The sequence below is a fragment of the Ornithodoros turicata genome, chromosome 1, assembly GCF_037126465.1.
Source record: "Ornithodoros turicata isolate Travis chromosome 1, ASM3712646v1, whole genome shotgun sequence".
Lineage (NCBI taxonomy): Eukaryota > Metazoa > Arthropoda > Arachnida > Ixodida > Argasidae > Ornithodoros > Ornithodoros turicata.
In genome coordinates, this window is record NC_088201.1 from 137,797,009 (window position 1) to 137,814,551 (window position 17,543).

The 17,543-nt window shown below is 42.8% G+C and overlaps 1 long non-coding RNA gene across 1 annotated transcript; it reads right to left on the reverse strand.

Moving 5' to 3' along the window:
• Positions 1-7,236: 7,236 nt before the first annotated feature.
• On the reverse strand, positions 7,237-7,745 carry LOC135369746 (uncharacterized). Its single transcript, XR_010415122.1, has 3 exons — positions 7,703-7,745; positions 7,353-7,464; positions 7,237-7,287 (listed from the first exon to the last, which is right to left on the reverse strand). It is a non-coding gene; the product is annotated as an uncharacterized LOC135369746 (long non-coding RNA).
• Positions 7,746-17,543: the final 9,798 nt, after the last annotated feature.

Here is a 17,543-nt window from a genome sequence, read left to right on the forward strand (position 1 = left end):
CTTTCTCGTTATATATGTGTGATCAAAAATATACCTTCCTACATGTTTCGTTTTGCCGTTTGTAAGAAGCGCTAGTAGGGGAACAGCTCTTGGTGCAAGCCACAAGGCGAGAGGTGCCGATATTCCGATTACGCGATCAAATATTAATAGTTTAGAACCATGCACACTTCCCCATGCAACTACTTCCCCAGCATCGTGAGACATGCTACCCATGTATCCACGTACACTGTAATGTGAAATGGTGTGCAGGAATGAAAAAGATGCCAACATACCTGTAATCCAGTGTCTCATAAGTTTGCTTCGATTTTCTGGCAGCTGCCATGAAGTGCAATGCACGATTCACAAGTTTCGTTTCGCCATTCTCATTTCACATTGCTGCACATTTCGCAAGCGTCATGCAATCCCACGTGACCTCCCTTTGATCAGTGAAAACAAATCGCGTCATGGACATGTATGTTCATCTCAGAGCTAATCACGTTTTGCATGCTATAGAAGGAGGGGATCAATACTCTTGCTTTCGTGTTTTGATATCTCCTTGTTCTGCTACTCTCACGCTCTCGCTTCGGATGGTGTCTAGCAACGTTGGGTATCTCGTTTCTCGTGTCAGCGAACAGTTGCAGCTTACGCGACGTATTTATCTATCGATTTGTAGTGCTGTAACGTGTAAATTAGCAGACTTAAGCGGCTCTTTTTTTTTTTGTCGTTGTCTTTCGAGCAGCGCGTGTTGATCTGGTGAAAATTGAGTTGAATGAATCGTCACAGTCCCAACGTATACCGCAAAGTGTTGACCAAGGCCAAGAAGCAAGAATGCCTGTGAATTATGCTTTCGTAGACTGTCTTGCTCAGGAGACTGCTATCCACATATGGTTGCATACTCATACGAGTAGTTTGACTGAATCAAAACAGCCGAAGTGCCTGTACTAGACGTAGCTCGGTATGTGTTAGTCGATTTGCACCGCCTGTAGTTCGTTGCGCGTTTAGGAACAACAAATTCATTCGAAGTTAAGGCACCGATAATGCCGCACCGTACAGCAGCATTTATCATTGTGAGCCATATTTCATTTGTTAAAATTTGTCGCCATATTTGTTCAAACATAAAAGCACAGGTCAGCGTACTTGAATTCATCTCCATGAATTGCGTATGGCGAACATCTGCCAATGTTGCGCGGGCTTTTGCGCCATAGTAAGCGCAAAAGCATGTCTCATTAGAATAAATATTTAAAGTTGTTATTTATAGCTATTTTCCCTTCCAGTCATGTTATGTGGCTACGCGAAGGATTCCAAAAAAGAAAAACAACAACAACATGGCTTATAGGATATTGCTGCCCAGAGAGTCTTGGCTGAAGAGGTGAGCTGTTAAGATTACAAATGTATGATACGGTTCTGTTGTGAAGTGAAAAATTGAGTAGTAGTGCACGAATTAACATTCGTGCACTACTTTTATAAGAAAGAAACAAGAAAAGAAAAGTCATGCATGCATCATTTCATGAATTGTGATGTATCACTGTTCATCATACTCACTCGTCATCATCACTGTCATATTCACAGGTTTCATTAAGTGAATGAACTAATGCAACTAAATTCATCTCATGGTCATGCTTTGTGTTTACCTGGAAGTTGCATTTTTAAGGGTTGTCATTTTCTTGCATAGATGAAGATTTATGTTAGCCTTGTATGAAATAACGGAGACATAACATGCATGCAGCTTGTGCACCAACCATATAGAGTCAAATGCCTTTTTTTTAAATATTCTAGCTTATTCACGGTTGCTCTTTGCTTCATGCAGGTCTATTCATTCCAGAAGCAAGAATTGTAAAGCGAATGGAAATAAACTGACGTCAACTAAGATAGGTGTTCCTTCTTGGCCAGTGACTGTAGGATGACTCCAAAAAACGTCACAACAAAGCCAACGTTCATCTAGCTCTCCACAAGTAGCTAACTTCACATAGTAGCCTGCTGCTTCACAGCAACATCAACACTACCTTAGGGGTGTACACATTACACAATATGCTGCATATTGCTGTGGTATGAAAACATACTGATTGTCTCGGAATATGTGTATATTAGGGGTGTGCGAATATTCGAATTCTCGAATTCGAATCGAATATCAAACGCTCGAACTATTCGATTCGCGAATCGAATATCCAGTATTCGATTTTTCGAATATTCGACTATTCCGCGAGTATGAACGACACAACCTGAAAGTGGGATTCATGTGATGCTTCCGTGCACGAGGTGCAGCCTGCTTTACAAAATTTCCCTTGCTGCAGGACCAACACAGGCGGGACGATGTTTAGTTTAAGATAACGTTATCCAAAGTTAATTTTGTAGACATCGTCTGTGAAAGGGGCAGCGCCTCTCCCACATGCAGTTTAGCGGTGCCGACGAGGGACTTTGATTTGATGTCTCTGAGGTTGCCTTTAAAAAGTTAGGGCTCTTGAACAATGACTACAGCCCACGAACAAGAAGAGTGTCTTAAAGATGTCCTTTGCATCTAAAATTTCAGTAGTGCAACTTCCTAGGGCGAGTGCAAAGAAACTAAAAGTTGCTCATGGCAAAGCTGAGGCAGGATGCCAATTTGTTTGTTTCCCAAATGGCCTGTGGTTGTCTGAAACAATTACAGCCTCATCCGTATAATGTGCTACTGCATGGCATACAATTTTGAAATGAAGGTAACCACTCCAGTAAGTGTAGTCTCACCCGAAAGGCAGGGAGCACTCTCATGTAACATTAAAGAGTAGGGGCTTTAAACAGAAGAATTGCATGTCTCTCTTGTGGCAGTTAATGCTAGAAAAATTACACTAAAGGCATGGGCTACGAAATGGAAACTTTTAGTGCGAAAGTCACATATTGAAAATTTTGCACGAATATTCGATATTCGATTCGGTATTCGGAATTTTCCCCCCCATTCGATTCGATATTCGATTCGACTTAAAATATTCGGATTCGCACACCCCTAGTGTATATATATGATCAGGGCCCTAGGGGCACAGTGCATGGCTTATACCCTCCGGAATGTATATCCATACCTGGCCGCAACATTGCATATCAATGCACGTTACAATACACATTTTGATTTTGGCCGTTACGATACATCTTCGGCCGTATTGAGACTTTGGCCGTAATGAGACACTTGGGGATTAAATGATTAAAACCCCCAATAACATAACCCCCAAGAAGCCACCAGATACAGTCCACAAAGGGACAAAAACGAAGAATTCACCATAGTTGGGCACTCTTTCTTTTTTCTTCTTTTTCTGTTGCTGAGTTTACCTTGGCAACCCAAACATGGCGTTTGATCCCTGCGTCTCAATAGTTAACGAGGTCACAAGTGTTTATGGGACTACACAATCCCGCGGAGGATTGAGCTGCCGGAGCAGGAGATGCCGCACGAAGACAGGACGACTGCTAGTCGTCCTGTCGTCCTTCTTTGTCCGCGTCCTCTCTGTTCGAAATATCGGTGGCTTCTGTCCTCGCAGGCAACTCCCTTCCTGCTTGCGACACAGTTGCCTGAAATCAAGATAAGTGGGTCCACGGCCAGTGCTTCACTGGTTGCCCTCCGAAAAGTGTCAATATCGTGTGTAAGTTAATACATGATGCACATGCTCATTACTCGGAACAAATGGCCTTGCAGCCCTTGGAGATTTAGGGTGGGATAAACAGCATAACACTAATTTCAGACAACAGCGTTGCTGACAACAGTATCTAAAAAATGAGAAGGCATATGAGTATATGTGGAAACACTAGCACTAGAAAATTTATTGAAAACTTCACTTCATTTTGGAGAGCATCGATGACAAGCTTTCTTTGATTTCCCGCAAACTGGTTGCCGTTTTCTTGCAGGTGTACGCTGCAAAAGGAGCATCTGACAGTTACTCTTTTGCCAACAGCATACTATATGAAGCACCTACTAGTAAAACTAAATCTAGCAAAAGGTTCAAACAAAAGAGCAATACGCTATCTCCCCACCTCATTAGCAAACTGGAACTGTGCAAACCTAGGGCTTTTTCGAAAATGCACACAATGATCACCGAGTAATTCTAGTTTCTCCAGTGAGTCTTTTAGCATGGCTGATATAAAAGATTGTGTAAGTTGCATTCTCAGTGCCCTATACCCTACAACCACCTGGGAAACAGGTGCACAAGGCAAGTACGGAATACATTACAAATAGAGGTGGTATGCCAGGCTGCATTAGGGCTCCTATGCATCTCTCCATAGAGTTCATATAGTTTGAGATAATTCACACAATCCGGGGCACACAACCAATGAATTTGCCACATTGTACACATTATGCATCCCAGTCAGTCAATCAGAAGCCTTTCTGTTAAGCTCGCTTTTCGGCAGGCTCTCACTACCATCGACTTCTACTCGTTTTCTATCCATTTTCCGTGTTGCCATCATTCAGTATTCAAGATTTTTTGATAAAAGAAGAATTTATTTAACATAAAGTAATGACTGAAATATCTGATACACTGTGCATACAAAGGCTACTGCGTTGCACTTGCTGACACGACCATAGGTAACCAAGTTCGAACTTGAACCAACACAAACATGTGTTAAGTTCTTAATACTGAGCCAGTCTCATGAATGCGAACCACTTCATGATGAGTATCTTATTTTACTGCTAACATGACATCAAAACAGAAAGTGTGTGTGTCACATGTAATCATGTCTTTGCTGCAAACCCGTTTGTAAACCCACGAACATGTTGCTACAAACTGTATTGTCGATTGACACTACCAGAACCCGGAACAAGGCGGACGACGTGCTATTTCGAAACTGTGCCTCAATGACTGAGACTCTGCATGGTAGCCACAGGTCCCCCAGAGTTATCCGCCGCTGCGACTGTGGAATATTACCATAGGCCAGACACCTTGTCACAAGCCCATTTGCTGGGAGGCTGTACCCGTTGCGATTGGGCGACAATGTTTTAAAATCCCATTGTGCATGTGCGTGTAGACTCAGTCATTTCAGCATAGTTTCGAAAAAGCGCACCGCCCACCTGTGTTCTGGTGGAGTCAATCAACAGTACAGTTTGTAGAACTATATTTGTAGGTTTATTCGTGCAGTAAAGTGGGTTCTACTAGTGTTATGCTGTTTCTGGACAACTATTATCCCACGAAGAGTGCTTCAAATGCAGAACAGACAACAAACACAGGATTGAATGCGGGACAAGCACTTTCCATTTCGCTGTACTATAAGCAATGAAAGAAGATGCTCATCATAAAGTGGTACGCATTCATAAGACTGGCTCAGTGTTTGGAATTGAATAGTGCGTGCGTTGGCTACCTATTGCTGTGTCAGGAAGTGCGACGTAGTGGGTTTCGTGTGCACAGTGCACAGATGTATCAGATATTTAAATCAGTACTTTGTGTCAAATAAACCTTCCTTTTAGCCAAAATAGTCATGGTTATTTTGAATACCGAATAATGGCAACATAAACGATAACAAGTAGAACCCCACGGTTGCAAGAACCTGCTCAAAGGCGTGACAAACAGAAAGGCTCCAGATTGGCAGTCTGGTATGCGTAATGTGTACAATGTCACAAATTAATTGGTCGCGTGGCCAGTGTTTTGTGGTCAAACTACATGGGTTCTATGGGGACTTGTTGGAGCCTGGCAGCCATAAGTGGCCATGTGGGAGAAGATATGGTGCAAAATGGCGCAGGAGCGGCATAAATGCCCAGGTAGTAGTGCTATAAAACCTCACATGCTACGAGCTCGGTTGCATAGCAAAGGTGACTTACATTCACAGCTCAACATAAAAGGCTGGATGCAAAAGGAGTAGCTATCAATTCTGCTGTGTGCATTTGTGCCTCCGTGTGTCAGCCTTCAGAGTACTGATGTTTGCCTTACGAAGACAGACAGCAAGCAGCAATTGGTTGTTGTATTCAATGTGATAACAGAAGCCCCTCCGGGGTTGTGTAGATGCTGTTAACATTTTAGACAAATTAGTATAGCCTAGAATGACATTACTAATAACATTGTCAGGAGCACGTACCAAGAACTGCTTTGCGCCTTGTTTCATCTACTGCTGGCTTCAGCGTTGCTGTCTTGTGCGCATTACATGTCCTGCCGTAAAGAGTCCGGCCTACCATTTCTTCTGGCAGAAACACAGCCCTCATCAGAGAGCGTGCTAACCTACACGTTCAAAAAAGCACAATAGGCATATTAGTGAAAGACAGCATCTGCAAAGGAGAAGGTGACGATAAAAAGACAACAGGACAAAATTTAATTGCGTCATTTCTATGGTTATGTGGGTGTTGTGGTCACACCTGAAAACGAACAGAACAGATCTGAGACCAGCCTTTTAGGCCTTCATTACGCTTTTTTAGCATTTCAGTAGAAGCACCCTGTGCCTGTTGCAGGACACATCCTTGCTTATAACAATGCTTGGAACAGTCAGATGGTGGCCTCTACTGGAATGCTAAAAAGGCGTAATGAAGACATAAAGGTTGGTTTCAGATCCGTACCATTTTTGTTTTCTGGTCTGATCAGGACGCCTGCATAGGTGTAGAAGTGTTGCAAGTAAATTTTGATGCCTGTTGTGCAGAGCCAGTGTTTTGTCTTTTTTGGTCATGACCCCTCCTGGCTTTTGGTCTATCTTCAAAGCAGAACATGAACCAGCACCAACATACTTTGTTCCATCCCCATTCGCTCCTCTCTCTATCCGGTGCAGCACACCTGCATCAAGGCACACGCCTAATCCAATGTCCACCTGCAAAGACGTGACTTTATAGTCAGATAGAGATCATATTTTCCACTCTTTGCAACCCAAGCGAACCACTGAATGGCAGAGTTATGTGACTGAACTAAACATCACTCAGCACGTGAAAATAGTACTGTTTGGGGAATGATTGGCCAAAATCTCCAGCTGGTGAAGCGATCCCCTATCGCCAATGTCGCACACAAAGGAGTCATAGCAATAGCTTCCCCGAGGAGAGGGCCTGCTCGACTGCTCTCCCAAGCAAATGCCACAAAGTATGCAATGGTTCTCTCTCCCGACAGGTGGCGGTGTGTGGCCTTACCTCGGAGACTGTATTAGTATAGATCCCTTGTGCGCAACATTGCCGATAGGGGTCTGCTCTGCCATGGGCTGCAGATTTTATAGACGACTGTGTCCCAAACCGTACAAGTCAGCGGGTGTACTCTACAAAAAGCATTTTCCTGGGTTGGACCACAATGGGGTGCATGTTGCTTACTTTTGCTGCAGTGCAAGTGGCAGCAGCCTGCTGTGATGATGCTGCTGCTATTATGTCTTCCATTTTCCCCATCATCTTGGTCATTTCTAAAAATGGTGCCCATTTGAAATACAGAGTATGGATAATGCCATAGAGCAGAGTAGAACCTTACCACACTTTTCCTTTGCTTTTCGAAGTTTTTTTGAAAGCCTAGAATTTGCATATTCGAGGTCATCTATCCTTTTGTTTTTTTCCTGGCAGCTTGCACACGCTGCAGTTTCTTCCTGTAAACCATCCAATGGACATTAGCTGTGCAACATAGTGAGCTTTCTGTTCACTAAGAAACATAACCATATCAAATGACATGAAGTAGAGAAGTTGATGAAAGATGTGAAGGTCACATTGTGTCATGCATGGTCATCCTTGAGGACTCTTCATTAATCAACTATACAAATTGCTACAACCACAGACGTTATCAGTGGAACTGTAGAATAAACAGAGGCACTAAGTGTGGTTACTCACCGTGGAACCACATATATCTGACACAAGTTCAAGAGCCTTCAACATCTTGTTTCGTTTTTTTTTCAAGGGCATCTGGAGCTCCTAGACAAATAAAAAGTGCAATATCTTGAAGCAGATGAACGTGTGATTTCAACACCAACTGATACCAATTTTATGAACATGCTCAAACTAGCAGTATTAGCACAGAAGCATAATACCAAAGCACACCTTAACTTTGTTGGGAAGTCCCAGAATCAAAAATGCTTCAAGTGATGGTCACTCCACATCAAGCACATGTCATATTGCATTATGAAAATAATGTGTGCTTGGTACTGTCACGAAAAGCTCGCTGCCCTTTTTTGCAATGTTCTCTATCTATATATATATCGATATCGAGCCAGGCAGGGGCGAATCTAGAGGAGTGTGTGTGTGTGTGGGGGGGGGGGGGGGGAAGAAAGACAATTTCGTTTCTTTTAGTTTAGTTTACCTATAGATCGTGTATCTACCGTGCTGACCAGGGCTCGGGAAGATCCTGGTTCAACCCTCCTAGCCAGGCATGTTGTAAAACTTAAAAACAAGCCTAATACCCGATCTGGTGATGGTTTTAAGAAATAAATACCGGCAGCGTTTAGTAATTCTGAAGCCACAGTGCAAGTTCTGAATACTGCACCAAATCTGATCGAGTGCGGCTACTGATCCAATACACATGGCATTCCATTTTTTTGTCATACGCCATTACTGAGACATCACAAAAGCAATGGAACAAACATGCCACCTAGACATTTCACGTATTCCTTTCGTGGAAATGTGTAGAACCTGTGACTGCGCAGACAACACCTGCGCTTGCAAACACGTGTATTGCGGTCGGTATTTTTTGTGGAGATTCCGGCGCGTATACAAAATGCACTCAATATGCAGAAAATAATAAAGTATGGAAGTACTCACCTGCAGCCACAATATAAGCTTCAGCGGGATCTGCTTCCTCATTCCATTTTACAAATAATTTCTTGCCTTTCATGTCCTTCATGCTTTCGGGTTTGCGCAATATATCTAATCCCACATCGACGTCTACGATGGTTTCGACGGGATACACATCTAGCACATCTATGCCGGGCCATTTTACCAAAATATACATCGCAGTGAAGATTAAACACAGACAGAAAATTGAAAGAATTACAAATGGCGTCACACAGAAACAGCAAACAAGCAATGAAGAAGAATGTAATTGGATTGGCTTGGAAAACATGGGATAGCCTGTAGACCCTGTGGAGTATCAGTGTTGTCCAACGCAATCGCTTTCTCGTAACACGCCTAAGAACAACAGTTCTTTCACGCACTTCTCGCCTGTGTCCAGTTCGGGTAACGTACAATCAGGCCATGTTGAAAAATAATTATAATTTCTCGTGAATGAAAGTTGCTATGAAACAACACCTGAATTGCGTGCAAATACTAGGAGGTTGTGAGTTAACATAAAATGAATATACGAATATACAAACTGGGAAGACGCAAGAATTAAGTTAACGAAGTGCGACACCTGTGAAAAAAAAAAAAAAAAGGTTTCGAAGGTGGAAGGTAGCACCAGGCATCAGTAGCACATGGTCAGACATGGTGTTGGTGCCGCATTCAGATATGACGTTTCCGCGATCCAAGGCAAGGTTTCATAGTTTTTGAATATTGTTCCCAAAGATGCCTAAAAGGGAACGAAGGGTACTTGGAAACGAAGCACAGAAAATGATGTACCTAGAAGTACGATCCGGCACTGGAAAAAGAAGGGAATACAGTTCGAGGAATACACGGGACACTCGCTTTCAAGCGATGTCAGCCGTGATGTGCGCATAGGATCCGAAAACGAAGAACGATGCAAGACAAGCCAGTCGCTGTCAATAACAAGTTGTGAGGATGTGGTGAATCGTGGAATATCTCCCTCTTCAAGTTCTCCTGTTGAGGATCCATCCATCTCATCCCGTAGCTCTGCGTCCGTTTTCGAAGACCGTTCGGACAATTGTCATGAACTTGTAAGTATAGCTGCATTGAAATATTTTTCTGTGAGCGTTTATCAGAGTAAGCAACGTGAATTAGTCGAGGCAGGCTACATTTAACGACAAATGCGAACACGTAAGCCTCCAAACAGCTGAGAATCAATGACTCTTATATCTGACCGCAAATCAGGTTTGACCTAGGTTCAAACCTTGCGTCCTTTCTCCTTAGTTGTTTGATGATAATTGGATGATGATGTTTGGCGTTTTCATGGCGCATTGACAACACAGATCGTAGTGCGCTAACACTGTGATTAAAATTAGACCAGTAAAAAGTAGGTGCAATACTTTAAAAAAGGAGAGAAGTAACACCTAAATTTCAAGACTAAAACTACAGAAGACTTACAATTACAGCGTCTCTTAAAAAATTAAAAATTCTACTAGAAGCGATGATAGCCTCATCACCAAGCAAAGGTGTTTGATTTCGTTTCTTAGACTGATGTATTTCTGGGATTCGACAGTTTAGCTGGCATAAACGTGCTTTCATTGGTCAAGCAAGTTTGTCTGAAAATGAGCACTGATTTTTCAGTAAACACCGTAATCAAAATTCAATATCTCTATAGATGTCTAGGTACTCAAGCACTTCCTCTGACGACGGATCTGACGAGGACATCTCGACCACATCTTCAAGCCCAGATTTGGGCCCCAGTAGCACAGATGAAAGACAGCAACTGGTAAGACACTTCATTGTTTTCGTTCTCATTTCCTGTTTTCTTTTCTTGCAAGAGGTATGCAAATACCATATGGCTCGAAATAACAAGGAAATTCTCTGATGTGTTGCAAATTTCTATTTCCAGAACAACCCATTGTATGAGGGTGCTCGACTCACTCAGGGCACCAGCCTCCTCTTGATTATGGCACACGTTCTCAAGTACCACGATTCAAAGGAGGCTACTGAAAGCTTGCTCAAGATAATCGAAGCACACCTCCCTGAGAGTACCGACTTCCCATCGACAAAATATCTCTTCTTCAAGAACTTCACTGCTACTAAAGTGTTGCTAAAAGCTCACTTTTATTGTGAGTGTCTTCAATATCTGTGCAAGGACATGTCAGATGAGTCTTCATTCCTACCGAGCTTGAAATGTCGTCACTGTGGCAAGGAAAACAACAGGGAGGAACTTTTTTCATCAGGGTATTATTTCATTTTGTTGAGCCTTGATGTACAGCTCAGAGACCTCATGGAGAAACATGAGAGCCTGATGCGATCTCGCCAGGGGGCTACATACACTGTTGGGGATATTATGGCCAGTCCTGCATATAGAAAGATTCCCCTGCAGGGTGATGACATCACATTCACCTGGAGCACAGATGGTGTACCAGTGTTCGAATCCTCCCAGTACAGCATTTGGCCACTGTTGCTTCAGGTGAATGAGTTGCCATTCCGTGAAAGAATCAACAACCAAGTTCTTGCTGGACTATGGTTTAGACCTCACAAGCCGAATATGAACACATTTCTGGAGCCATTTGTGGAGGAGGTGAATGCTTTGTCCACAAATGGCTTCACATGGGTTTCAAAATCTGGTGAACAGAAATGCTCAAAGGTTTTTGCAGGACCTTGCAGCGTAGATAGTGTAGCAAGATGCATGATGTTAAATATGACTCAGTTTAATGGGAAACAGGGGTGCCCTTGGTGTGAGCATGAAGGAAAAGTTGTTCAAGTAGGAAACGGCCATGCTCGGGTCTATCCTGTTTCAGAGCAACATATGGTAGAGAGAAGTGATGAAAGCATTAAGGAACATGCCAAGGTGGCGGAGGAGAGTGGAATTCCTAGTGGAGGTATCAAAGGTCATACTGTCCTTTTCTTGCTTTCATTCTTTAGCATAACATCGGGTTTTGTGGTAGACTACATGCACGCTGTATGTTTGGGTTTCGTGCGAACAACAGCGTGCATGTGGTTCAATGGCCGGTGTTCTTACAGGTATCAGATCGGAGGGAGAATCCCCGAAATAGACTCCAGACTTCAGAGTCTGAAGTCTGTTTGGGAGATCTCTAAACTTGCACGCTCCGTAAAGCAATGGAAGTATTGGAAGGCCTCCGAGTGGAGAAACTTCTTGCTATTCTTTTCACCAGTGGTTTTGAAAGGCATCCTGCCCAAGAAATATTACACAAACTGGATGAAGTTTGTGCAGATAATGCACATTCTTCTTGGGGAGGCAGTGGCACTTCACAGATTGCACGTTGTGCGTCATGAACTTCTCAGCTTTCTCAGCGAGTACCAGTCTTTGTATGGGAGGCAGAAAATGACGTATAATGCACATCTCCTTCTCCACATGGTAGATAGTGTGAAGAACTGGGGGCCATTATGGGGTTATTCTTTATTCCCCTTTGAGGGTATGAATGGACGGCTTCTCAAATTTGTACAAGGAACACGTCATGTGGGAACACAGATCTGTGAAAAATACTTGTTATCCCTGCAGCTTCCTAGTGTATTCCGTAGTGACCAAGTTTCTGAGGAAAGCATGAGAGAACTTTTCGATGAACTAATGAAGGGTGTCAAACGTCATAAGTTTGTTGAAAACTGTGCAAGCATTCTTGTTTACGGGAGGGGGAGAGTAGAAGGTAACAGTGTAGTGTACAGAAAAATGTCAAGTGGTTCCTTCACATTTTGCACTGAGCATTTGGACAGGTCCCGTCGAAGCAATTCATACATGCTAAATGGGAATGTGTTAGACAGAATTGTAAAAATAATTGCTACTTGTAGGAATAATACGCATCTCCATGACTGCCAGTGCCGTAAAGATGTTACAATTCAAGCTAAGCCATTCAGGGCCAGAAAAAATGTACTTTGAATATTGAACAAAGACATAGAATGCCACTCAATCCTTGAGGTTGAGCATGTGGATGAGATGATCGAAATAGAACCATCTTCTTTAAAGAAGTGCATGTTCTTTGACATTGATGGGAAGAACTACATTTGTGTTATGCACGAAAACCTTGCTGTTGAAGCCTACTGAACATTGTGAGAACAAAGTGGGATCTCTCTTGGATGCAATTCATGATGCACAGGGTTACAGAGGATAAAGTACAGTACTTCTCCCATTCCATAAAACATACTGCAGGGACAGCAGATGCCGAAACTTTTACCAAAGGGGTTTGAAGTGCTTAATGCCAAAGTCGTTCAGCTTCCAGTTTGTTTCAGAAGATTCTGAATGCAAAATCAACTCTTCCTTATACTTTGTCAATTAGCCTGTTCTGTCATTCTCTACTGTATTGTCCAGGCATTGATGATGCTTTGAACTTAATTTTAGAAGGCTTATTTGCTGGAAGCATAGCAACAGAAGTACTTGTTATCTCTTGAACTTATAAATATAGGGAAGTTTAGCAAAACCTTTTACTACTGAGAAGGTACACAAATTGACACCCACAAGAGGCGCAATGGGCTATATTGCAGTTGTAGAATGTAACGGGGACTGCAGTTTTTTAAGATGCGTGATTTATCTACATAGGACTGGACAAAGTGGCACATTACATCCTTGTGTACCATTTAGCTCAGTTAAGGCAATAGTGTGGGCAAGTTGGTAGATCGTGAATGGGACAAAAACAGCGCGAGAAACTGGACAGACAGAGAAGCCACGTGTCTTTTCTGTCTGTCCAGTTTTCCGCGCTATTTTTTTACCTATTCATTTACTCTCATACTACTCATATACTACCCATTCATTTAGCTCCCAAACATTCTTAACTTATTCTGACATTCTACCACTTATTGTAACATTCTTTTAGCTTAGTCACACACTTTCTAACTTTATCCTGGGTAACCTTGTTTGCGGGTGGCATTGTACCATATTCAGATATGACAAATGCAACTTGCAATGCTCTGTCCTTGACATACATGTACAGTTATGATAATTTTATCATGCCGTTTTCAAATGTATCATATGGTGTGACCTATTAGAATTTTGTACACAAAATTGTTGATATGTACTTGTAACGTTGTGAAACACATATGCTACCTGTAGATTTTCTTTCATGGGGCACGTCGTAGTATTTCCCCAAGGTGAACCGTATTGCATTTATGTTTTATCCAGTACCACCTTGCACTGTTCTATTCTTGTTATTGTGTGCGTTATTGACAACAGGAATTTATTACCACTCTTTTATTAATGTATCACATGGTGTGCATTATTAGCATTTCTTACATAACATTGTCTATATGTAACATTACTTTCCTTTTTTTGTTCAATGGTTCCTCTTGTGCATTGTGAACCACCCATGCTCCCTTGCAGATAGATTTTCTTTTCATGGGACATGTCATATTTCCATAAGAGTGAACTGTGTTGAACTTATTTTTTGTTCATTCCACACTTGCGCCGCTCTGTTATTGTTGTCATGTGCCTTTATGCACATAGTCGGTTACAATAATATTAGCATCATACTTTTTCTTTCTTTTTACAGTGTATCACATTGTGTGTCTTACTAGCATTTTTTACACACAATTGTTCATATGTGAAGACAGCATGTTGTGTCATATGTAGCGTGCAGATTACCTTTCATTGGACATGGCACTTGACGTGGTTTTTTGTTTCACTTATATGTTCCACCAAGTACATATGCCATATTACAATCCGGATTCAAGAGCTATAGGGATCGTGAAATGAAGGAATCATTTTTAATACATAAATTCAATCCGGCACTAAACGAACACCCGGGATCGCTGTCCACTGCGAAAAACATGAAGAAATAATAACGCCTACAACACAACAAGAAGCTACACCCGTTTACGCGACGCAAACGAGTCCTTTCCACACAAATGCGTCTTAGGGAAAGACCCCCCCCCCCCCCAAAAACCCCCACCCACGTGCGAAACACACTCGACAGGACCCCGCACACAGAATTTATGACCTCCCTTCGGCAACCTCAACGCACTGCGATTTCCCTTCCCCCACCACTGTCGAAGCACACGAAAGTGAGTGTTTTCTGTTTGACCAACTCATTATATCTTTTCACTTGAAAAAGAACGGTCCACCGTTCGAAACGTCGTGTCTGTGTAATTTCAAAATGAATTAAATGAAGTCATCTGAAAATATTCCTTTGGTGGTGCTCTGTGCGAACTTATTTCTTCTGTATATAAGTGTATATATATATATATATATACATATACTCATGGAACGATGCGGCAGCACCAGAGGACACGTGTTTCGCCGTGTTTGCGGCTCGTCGGCCCTGGGTAGCTGCGCATCGTTCCGAATTGGCAAACCAGGGGTCACTTAGCGAGCGATATACACCAGGGAGGGTGACTGAGCACTCCTCAATGCCACAGTGCAAGCCAGTGAATTGTAATGCAGGAAAAAAAGTCATTAAAGAAACAAATAAATGATACTAGACGTGTTTGAAATTCAAACTTACAGATTAATATGGCTTCTATGGCTGCACGCAGAGAAACAGATACTCATGGAACGACGCGGCAGCACCAGAGGACACGTGTTTCGCCGTGTTTGCGGCTCGTCGGCCCTGGGTAGCTGCGCATCGTTCCGAATTGGCAAACCAGGGGTCACTCAGCGAGCGATATACACCTGGGAGGGTGACTGAGCACTCCTCAATGCCACAGTGCAAGCCAGTGAATTACCATTCCTTTTCTACCTCGACCATGGCTTCTACCGACGACGTCCAACCCAGGTGCTTGCGGCGGATGGCCTTCACCCAAACTTCGAAGGAGTGCGGATGATGAGCCACCACCTCCAGGACCTGATCCCACACCTGCTTCGACAATTTCCACCACGCAGAGCTGACGTCCCGGTCATCCCGAATCCAGTATGGCCCACCCCACAAGAGGCAGCCATGCTGCGACGAAGGCACTCCGAACGGACATCGAGGGCACGTAAACAGGACTGACTAACCGCCGGTGAGCGTACCTTTTCTAATCCAAATGAGCCATGCCCGAGTACAAAAGCATTTTTCAAAATCCGACAATTAAACGACAAATATATACGCTACAATTCCCACCGTACCGCACTGCAAGTCTATAGCGATCATAACAAAATTCCTAAAGGACTCGCGATTAAGCTCCAGCCAACCTTCCCTCTGAACCACACCCTTCAAACGAAATGGAATGAAACCCTTAGCAACGCCTCTACTGCATTACTGGAAGTTCTAATAGCCCACTGTGAGGAAACAACTGCAGAAATATCTCAGCAAGCTAAAACTATCCGCGATACTGTGACCCTTACGGACGCGCATGAGCACAGTTCACTAGGAACTTGGAAGAAACTGTGAATAACACGAAACGTAAAAAAATGACAAGGGACCAGATAGATCCTGACCTTATGTCTAAATATAACGCGAATCTCGCAGGTAGTAGTAACATAATTACTCCCTCGTTAGATTCCCAAGGTGAAACCGAACACTGTGACAATCAAAATCCTAACGCTCATGACAACACAACCAATACGTCACCTCAAAATGTTGTTAATTTGTCGTCCCACCCCCTCAGCGATTCTGAACTATCACTTCTTAGCCGTGGGCTTTCATTCTGCCCAAATAATAACAAGGTAGACGAATACAAACTCCATCTCGATTTAGATAATTTTGCCCGACGTATGCGTCTGAAAGAGTATTTTCATGATAAGCCTGATACAACACCCAAACCTTTCAAGCCACCGTGTGAATTTACGCCAGAGCCCAATCGCGAAAAAGCTCTTGATATATATATAAAAGCAGTTCAAAAAGATATAATTACTTCATATAATCCCTCTTCCCGCAAAACCAAACCAAATTTGAGTCAAGCCGAGCAAAGTAGTCTGTCGCATCTTAAAAAATCGAAAAACCTAATAATCAAAAGGGCAGATAAAGGTGGTGCAATTGTCGTAATGAATATGCAGGATTATATCGATGAGGGACTGCGACAATTGGCTTGTGCCACGTTTTACAAAACTTTAGACACTGATCCCACGGAACATATTGTTTCAGATATCACAAAACATCTAAAGGCATTAAAGGCCGCAAAGAAGATCGATTCGGCGGTATATGAATTCCTTCTTCCCCGTAACTCAAAGCCAGGTAGATTCTACATGCTCCCAAAGATTCATAAACCGGGGAACCCCGGACGTCCAATCGTTTCCTGCAATGGGACAGCCACTGAAAAACTCTCTAGTTTCGTAGATCATCTTCTTAAGGACATACCCCCGCGACTACCATCGTACATCAAGGACGCCAATCACTTCCTGCAAATACTAAATCAATGTCAGCCATCCCCATCTAGTCTCCTAGTTACGTTAGATGTTTCTTCCCTGTATACCAATATTCCCCACGATGATGGCATAGCTGCAGCCGAGGCGGCTTTTTCAAAGTACTCTGATTCTTGTTGTGATCCATCTGTCGTATCTACTCTACTAGAACTGATCCTAAAGAACAACAACTTTGAATTTAACGATGGCCACTATTTACAAGTCAACGGCACCGCTATGGGCACTAAAATGGCACCAAACTATGCAAACCTATTCATGGGTTCACTAGAAGAAGCATTCTTGAGCACGCGTGAGGACAAACCCGCTTTATACAAGCGCTACCTTGATGACATATTTATGATCTGGCCACATTCGGAAGACAGCCTATTGGAATTTATACGCGATTTCAATGAGTTCCATACTTCTATTAACTTCACTCACACCTATTCTGCCGTCACTGTTAGCTTTCTTGATGTTCAAATTAAGCTAACCAATGGAGTTTTAACGTCTGATCTGTTCCGTAAACCCACAGACTCTCAGCAGTACTTGTCATTCCATAGTTGTCATCCTCGCCACACGAAACTGGCCATTCCCTATAGTCAAGCCCTTCGGTATAGGAGAATCTGCTCGAATGACGACGATCTGGACAGAAATTTAGAACAGCTG